General features: G+C 53.9%; 1 long non-coding RNA gene across 1 annotated transcript; it reads left to right on the top strand.

Moving 5' to 3' along the window:
* Positions 1-914: 914 nt before the first annotated feature.
* LOC103552660 (uncharacterized) lies at positions 915-4,086 on the top strand. The gene is made up of 3 exons (XR_011541307.1): positions 915-1,274; positions 2,010-2,324; positions 2,705-4,086. It is a non-coding gene; the product is annotated as an uncharacterized lncRNA (long non-coding RNA).
* The last annotated feature ends 2,533 nt before the right edge of the window (positions 4,087-6,619 follow it).

Raw genomic sequence — 6,619 nt, 5'->3', positions numbered from 1 at the left:
ATTGTTTATTATGTGCAGAACACTCTTCTTACTGCTTTGTTATACTGAATTATTTAATTTAAGAAATTGGCCCAGAGAGGTTAAACCACTTGCCCTGGGTCACACAGCTAAGTGGCCAAGTCAGGGTTCAGACTCTGATTGTCTGCTCCCAACCATTCCTCTACTTACCCCTCCAGTGGGAGGAAAATTTACTCCAAAGGGTGTCATGAGGATTGAATGTGAATTTATGTTTAGTGCCAGAGCAGAGCCTCATCAATCCACGTGCTTCACATTTCTTTTTTAAAGAAATTTTTTAGATTCTTAGAAAATTATCCTTTCTAAATTTTATTATCCTTGTCCTTCCTTTTTTTTGCAAGGCGTAGGAATTGCAAAATCTGGAATTTTAAGAATGCAAATGGTCTATAAATTTTTAATGACGAGGTCGTGAATACAATTGTATAGCGTGCATTTACCAGCTTCCCAGGACTCTGCTAAGCCCGCCCATGAAAGGTCTTCGTGAGTGCTCATGGTAGCCTTGAGGCCCGCGCTGTTGGGCCTCGCCCAGGGATGCTGGGACCTGTGTGGTGTGGTTAGGGAACCCAGCCAAGGTCACACAGGTCCTGACGGAGCCAAGGTTCAAACTGACGCTGCTTCGTTTCTCACTTGGGAGCCTGAACTCTTTATCCCTTTTGCTAAAAGATGTCATTCTATGTGTTAATGCTGGTGAAGATTAAATGAGTTAATATAAAGAGCTTTGAACAGTGCTGGGCACGTGGTACTTGATAAACGTCGCTGTTATCTGGAAACTTTTTCCCTTCCCCCAGCCAATTTTGTGCCTCAGTGGCCCGGGCAGTGGCCTTGGTCACGAGATAAGGGTGTGGCAGAGCTGCTGCCAGGTGGAGGGTGGCAGGGATTCCCCAGGCTTCATAGGAGCAGAGGGGGTTGGTTTGCAATCCTGGAGTGGATTGGGGCTAGAGGTCTGGAAGCCGGGACTTTCTCCGTGGCCGGTGGCTGTGAGAGATGCATATTGCGTCGTTCTTTCTATTTTTTGTGACAGAGCAGAGCAGAGGCTTTTTTTTGGTTCAAACGGGAGTCAGGGGCAAGGCCGAGCAGAGAAGCAGAGCAGCTGTCAGGAGAATTCAGGCTGGAGCAGGCTCAGGGCCCAGGGAGAGGGGGGACACAGCGAAACGGGACATCTGCTGGCCAGCCACGGCTCCGCGCCGCCCTCCCGGGCCCAGTTGCTTAGGAGAAGGAAGGAAACCAGCCTTTTCCCACTGCCATTGTGTCCCTGACAGGTTCGTCAATCAGCTCGGCTCATCCTCAGCCTCTCACGCTGGCTGTCGCTCCTCTTTGACGGGAGAGGAAGAGGAAGGGGAAGAGGAAGAGGAGCTTCAAGGGGAGGGGCAGGGCCAGCCGAGCTGGGCCTCCAGAGCCCCTGCTCCTTTCACGCCAGAGAGCTGTCCCCGGCCGGCCTGTGTCCCAGAGAATCAACGCCAGGGAGGCAGGAATCCACCAGCGGCGGGAGCTCCTGGCACTCAGGGCCTGGAGAAAGGTGAGGGTCGAGCCCAGGACTCCTACCTGGGCCTGTGTCCCTCGCCGACCCCTGCCTTTCACCTTCCTGTCCCCGGACCCTGGACAGACCCTTGGCCTGCAGGGGCAGCCTGTCCCCGTGCCAGCGCAGCGGGCTCGGCTCTCACAACAATAGCTGGAAGGGCCTCTTGGAGCAAGTACTTCCTGAAGTGCCCAGAACAGCCACTGTCCCCGCGGCTCAGGAACAATCACAGCTCATGCCAGCTTCCGTGCTCCCATCGGGGCCTCGGCAGAGCCCGGGCCTGCGGCTGTGGCTCCCACTCCAGGGGGACAGGCCCCAGCTGCTCTAAGCCTCAGGGGTCCAGGGCAGGCCTGGGGACATGTGGCTGTTTGTTCCCGTGGAAGCCAGAGGAAAACCCCTGGATTCTCACTTTCCTTTCCCCTTCCTGTAAACCAACTGCCTCGTCCTTGATCTTTGTACTTCTGTCGTCTTTCTTCAGGCTTTGTAAACAAAGAGGGAGAAGAAGAAAAAAAGAGCCAAAAGGAAAATATAAATTCTGGAATCAGACGATACACTCAATTATTCATTCAGCAACATCGAGTGAGGCCTGCTGTGTGCCAAGAACAATGGGGTACGAAAAAAAGAGTGAGTTGGTCTCCACTCACTTACGTATTTATCTACTCACGTCATAATCAGGCTAGAGCTCCCGCCGGGTTCCAGGCATTGTGGTTGTGGCGATGCCTGGGTGGCTTGGGCCCTGCCTGCTGGGGGACGGAGCCAGTGGCCCAGCAGCTGAAACACAGCAGCTGATGTGGTGAGTGCCCAGATGGGAAGTACAGGAGGATGAGGGGCAAGCCAGGAGGGCAGCGGGCCCCGTCCGGAGGCCTGGAGGATGGCAGGAGGGAGCGCAGGGAAGATGAAGCTGGGCTGTGGGGTAGAAGAAGGTACAGGAAGAGAGAGAGGCTCTAGTGAGGGCTGCAGGGGAAGAGGGATGCAGGTTTGACAGAAGCAGACGAGGTCCAGGTGGCCAGAGTGCGAGAGGAATAATGGCCTCTGGTGTCACGATGCCAGCCTGCCTGGGTCCTCACGGGGCCACTTATTGCTGTGTCTTCGGCCAAGCTATCAACCTTTCTGGAACTCACTTCTCTGGTCTGTAAAGTGAAAAGGATGAGAGTAACAGTGCCTCCTCCACAGGTCGTGGTGAAGATGACAGCGAGCCAATGCATGTGGAGCGCTGCGACGCCCCTGCCGGCAGTAGGTGCTGTGGATTGTCGCTATGATTGGGGCGGGGGCGGACAGGAAGCCTGCAGAGGGGAGCAATCCGTCACCTGTAGGAGCTCCGACTGTGGACAGGCGCCAGCAAACTGAGCAGAGGCGGAAAGACCGGGCTCCTGCCTGCGGGGAACCAACAGTATCCAGTTGTTGCTAAGAACTTGGAATCCGAGAGACCTGGGTTCCAATCTCATCTCATCTGTGTGACCTTGGACAAGTTATTTGTCCTCGTTGAGCTCCACTGTTCTCATCTATAAAATGGGCGTAAAGACAGCACATTCATTTCAGGGACGCGGGAGACCTGACTGAGATGATCCTTGTAAATAGCCGAGAAGACACAGCCCTGGAAAAGAGGTAGCTGCTAAGACCGTTGGTAAAAAGCGAAAGAGGGGGAGACTTTTATAACAAGCAGGAGGAGGATGTCCTCGGACCCTCTGGCTCACCTCTCGGTGGCTTCCCATTGCTCTAGAATGAAGATGTACTTAGCCCCCTGGCTCTCCTTTACTCCATCTGTCCTCTTGGTATGTACACGGCCTAGAAGCTTCTGATCACAGGAGGGACATCGTTTACTAGAGGAAGGCTTCCCCGCCGCCAGATGTGGTCAAGCGCATGTACCCCTGCTTCACAGCTCACAGCTCCCTTCGTTTTCGGTAGTGTCTGTCACCCCCTCTGAACTGTAAGCCCCTGTGGAGCCAGAGGTCGTTCTCTTTTACTTATTGTATTTCTGGCACTTAGTGTGGTCCCTGTAACAGGAAACCAGTAAACATTTACTAAATGGGTGAATAAACAAGCTGAAGATTGAACTCTTAGGAAAGGAGCAGGGGAGCCCATTCCCGAGGCCCGAGCCCCACTCCGACAGGCCACTTTCCCCAGGTCCCTCTGCCCTCTCGGGCCGAGCAGCGGGTGCCGAGACCTGCTCCCCTGCTGGACAGCGGTGTGACCGACATCACGCGGCAGTGAACTGCAGGGCTGATTAAGGGCTGATGTAGAGGCTGAAACCTCTGGCAGCGTTCATTTCCCTCAGATTTTACCATGACTCAAAGCATGGGACTTTTTCTAAGAGAGCTTTCAGAGAGTCCCCACACCCAGCGGTGGACACCTTAGAAGGAGGGCGCAGGGAGGGGAGGGTCCCTGGGTGAGGGATTAGGGCCCCATCAGGTTTGCAGAGGCACATGGAGACGAGACGTCAGCCTGGGCTTGTTTCTCTGACAGAACCGAGATATTTTTCACCAGAAAGTTTCCAAGAGCTTTTAAGGGGAGAGGTTAATGTTGTAGGTTTATAAATAAATGGACGTTTGTGGGGACTTCACTGAGGTTCGTGTAGCAAGGCGAATGCGGGGGGGGGGGGGGCCTTACGCCTTGCGTCAACACCGTAATTGCTTCGTCTGCCTCTTGGTTCAGGGAGTAGACGGAGGGAGCCGCCTGGGTGAGGACTCAATTGGGAGGCCTTTCTTTCTAACCCGAGCCTGGCCTCCGGGGAGCTGTGTGACCCAGGGTGTGATCATAAGTGCGCTCTGCCTCAGTTCCTTCGCTTGTCCCGTGAGGCTGAGAAGAGCCTCGTCAGAGTGTGGTCACACTGGCTCGTGGAACGGTCTCTAGGCTTCTTTGAGCACTTCCTGGGTCAGCACTTGTATGAGCTCTGTGGCTCCTCAAGCGACCTAGGAGCTGGATTTCCATCAGTGCCCCATTTCAGAGAGGAGGACCCCGAGACACAGGAAAGCTAAGTACCTTGCCCAAGGTCACACAGCTGGTAAGTGGCAGAGCTAGGATTTGAACCTAGGCTGCCTGGCTCTGGAATCAGTTTTAATGACTGTGCTATGCCATACTGTCTTTCTAGGAGGGGGGACATGGGTTGGGAAGGGCTTTAAGAAGAGTAAAGCCCACTTGTTTGCTAGCTGGCCAGGATTCCAGCAGGGTCCTCGGTTGGGGGGAGAAGGGTGAGGTGGCTGCCTGGGAGAGACATTATGTCTCTGTGGTGACTGCCCCTCCGGGGGGTGAAGCTGACCGTCTCATGGCTAGTGTTGGGGAATGAGAGTGCCGAGACCCTGGGATGGGAGACAGGTGTGGACTCGAACCCGGGCTTGGCCCCTTGAGGTGTGGCGGTCGGGGTAGATGACTCATCTGAGTTTCCCAGCTCCCCAGAACACTGGCGCTGTCGAGCTCGTAGGGTGTCGTATGGATTACGGGAGAAAAGGGCTGGCACAGAGCCGGGGCTCCACGAGTATCCTGCCTCGTCTTTTTATCATGGTCCCAAGAAGATGGATTGATTTAGTGTCCATCACACCTGAAACTATTTGGGATATGTTTATTCTCTGGGTTGTTCAGAAAAATTGCATTATACAGTGAGAGTGTTTTTCAGGTCAGGGTAATGGAGAGTTTTCAGGTTCTCTTAGACACTCACATTTGTCTGGCAAAGAGCAACTTCCTTGTCCTTTTGTCTGAGGCAGAGAACCATCTCCTGCGAGGTGTTAGCCATTCCAGTGGTGAGCTGGAATGGATGTGACATGTGGGACTGCCGGATCCCACACCCTTTTTCTGGGTACTGTTTCAGTGCCAGGTGTCTGAACCCAGGGCTTTGGTTGTTCATCCAGGAAGCCAGTTGGCTGGGTGGAGGGCTGTGGCCTTGGTTGGGGGTCTTGAGGACCTGACGAGTGCTTTCTCTCAAGGAAGCAGGAAACCAGCAGAGCTGGCAGATAAACCCGAGCCAGAGTCCGTGGTGGCGACTTGGAGTCCTCTGCTGGAGAGTCGAGATGCAGAGTCCGTGGGTCGGAGGAGGGGGATTGTGCCTGAAAACCGAAAAGCTGGACTGGAGCTGGAGAAGGTGAAGGTCCCAGTGAGGAAGGTTCTAGATAAGCGCAGGTGGATACGTATGACCCGAATTTATGGAAGAGAGGGTCCATGGTGTTTGAGAGTGCTGAGTGTTAGTTATAAGTAGGGGGTGGAGATGGGGCTCAGGTGATGTACTCAGCATTGGAAGACAGCCAGAAAAATCCTGGCATTCCCTGGCCACGCCAGCCTGGGGGCAAACATTCGGGCGGGGGTATCACATGGTAACAGGAGGGAAAACTGAGCTGGTTCCCAGCGCCCACCTAAGTGATGATGAGAATATTTGCAGGCATTGAGCACTGACGGTGGGTCGGGGCTGTGACGACGCGTTCTCCGATAATCTCCGCAGCAAGCTTGTAATATGAGAAATCTATTTCCTCAATCTTATAGATGAAGAACCTGGGGTCAGGAATATGGACTGATGAATGGTCAGTCAAATGCTTAGAAAACAGGAGGGCTGGGCCGGCGACTCCTGACTCTTTGGCTTCCTCTCTTGCACGTTTTCTGGGCTCCTGAGCTTCCTCCATCCACATCCCTTCTTTTCCCTGGTAGGGTTCTAGAGGCTCTTTGGTCTAATTGGCAACCAGAACATTTTGCTGGCTGTTGCCATTTTTCCCACCCGCGGGTTCTTAACCAAGAGATGGTATGCTTTCTCTCCCCTGCCGACTTGTGCCACCTGATCCTGAGGAGGGCTTCCTCCTCCAGAGTGAGGATTTCAGGAAGGGGCAAGTTGCATGAGGTTGGGCCAGAGGACCCTTGTGCAGCACGGTGCAGGGTCCTTCATAAACATGGCCTGTCTGCTGACAATGGCATTTCAGGACAGAGCCTCGAGGCTGGAACTTTCTCCTCCCATTGATTGATGTCCCTACCCATTGAGAAGTCTTTCTCATGGACAGCTATCTACCCGTGTCCCACAGCATTTATCCCAGGATTCTGGAGGAAGCCTGGCTGTCCCAGTCTCCTTGCAACGTTTTCCTCAAGGTCTTGTGGGTTGTTATGCAAACAGAACAC

The sequence above is a fragment of the Equus przewalskii genome, chromosome 6, assembly GCF_037783145.1.
Source record: "Equus przewalskii isolate Varuska chromosome 6, EquPr2, whole genome shotgun sequence".
Lineage (NCBI taxonomy): Eukaryota > Metazoa > Chordata > Mammalia > Perissodactyla > Equidae > Equus > Equus przewalskii.
Note: the sequence above shows the minus strand (reverse complement) of the source record. Positions and strands in the feature narration are given on the sequence as shown.